General features: G+C 58.3%; 1 long non-coding RNA gene across 2 annotated transcripts in view; it reads right to left on the reverse strand.

Annotated features, from left to right (window-relative positions):
* Positions 1-850: 850 nt before the first annotated feature.
* Positions 851-1,313, reverse strand: part of LOC118026856 — a 5,885-nt gene continuing 5,422 nt past the window's right edge. For both annotated transcript variants that reach the window (XR_004683702.1, XR_004683703.1), the window contains exon 2: positions 851-1,283. This is a non-coding gene — a long non-coding RNA (uncharacterized LOC118026856). The remainder of the gene's footprint in view (positions 1,284-1,313) is intronic.

The following is a 1,313-nucleotide window of genomic DNA, read 5'->3' on the forward strand; positions in this document are numbered from 1 at the left end:
GAATGCGTGCGTGCGTGCGTGAGTGCACGCCGCGGTGGGGAGAGCTGAACTATTGCTGCTTGCCATAGATTGAATTGTGTCTCCCTCCCACACCAATTCGTAGGTTAAAGTTACAGCCCCTGATGGGCTGTAATAAAAGTATTCCTAAAAAGTGGCATTAAACATTCTTAAAACCTTGCTTCTAATTAAGAGAGAACACGATACCTGCATTTCTGTGGCAAAAAAAGAGAAAAACGCCAAACTGCATTAATCTACTGTCAAAGTAGTACTACAACTCACTGTAATCCAAGTCCCAATTCAGATTATGTGGTTAGAGGGTGTCAAAATAGGCTTTTGCATCTCAGTTAGCAACTGATTAACTGTTCTCTGCAATGCTCTCAGCAAACCTTTCCCTCTTTTTCCTCCTTTTCTCCTCACAAGTCCTGCCAGATCCTATCAGAAGGCCCAACTGTCCTGGTCCGGAATGGCGTTTCCTAAATCTAGTCCATCACCGCCAATACCAGAATCAAAGAGGGGCCGAGGGGTTGTTAAAAATATACGTGGCCCCCACCCCGGTCCTACTCCGTCTGAAGTCGCGGAGGCTGGGGGCGGGCGGAAAGTGCCTGGCTCTGTAGTTGAAAGCAACGCTGCAGGTGGAGGGGCTACATCGCGCCGCAGGCCTCAGCAGCACCTAGGCCTCAAGCTCCACCATTAGCAAGGAGCCCGGAGGCGGCGTCTGCATCCGCTTCTTCCTAGATTCTCCCGCCGGGCAGGAGGCTGGGGCAGAGAGAGCTTAATTCGCGGCCTCGCGGCCTCGCGGCCTCCCCTCCACCCCCTCCCGCTTCCCCCGCCTCCGCGGCTGAGCCACGGGCCTACCGGGCGGCCTGGCCTCAGTTCACCCCGCCCTCCGGCCTGCGCGAGGACGACTTACAGAAGAACTCGGCCACGATTTCGGCGCTCCCGCGCAGGGTGATGCCTTGCTCCCGGGAGAGCTGCAGCGCCATGGCCAGTCCTACAGACGAAGGAGTGCGCTTCCCCCCGGCAGAGAGCGACAGCAGAGACGCCCACAGCAGTTACCCGCCACTCGTTTCAAAAGTAACGGCGCAGCACGCCCTCGGGCCTCCGCGCAGGCGCGATGAGCCTCTAGGCCCCGCCCCGTGGGGCGGGGCCTGCAGGTCCTCTGGGCGCTTTTCGGAGCTGGCCTGTCCGCAGGCGCAGGGGGTAGGCGTGGTCGCCCAGTTCTGGGTGGTCAAGCTCCGCAGGGTCCCGGCTGGGCCTGTGTAGTTGTGGTCTACTAGACCGGCCTGAGGGAAGAAGACGCCAAAACCTGGTTT

This window comes from Mirounga leonina, unplaced genomic scaffold (genome assembly GCF_011800145.1).
Source record: "Mirounga leonina isolate KUSES-001 unplaced genomic scaffold, KU_Mleo_1.0 Mir_340, whole genome shotgun sequence".
Classification (NCBI taxonomy): domain Eukaryota; kingdom Metazoa; phylum Chordata; class Mammalia; order Carnivora; family Phocidae; genus Mirounga; species Mirounga leonina.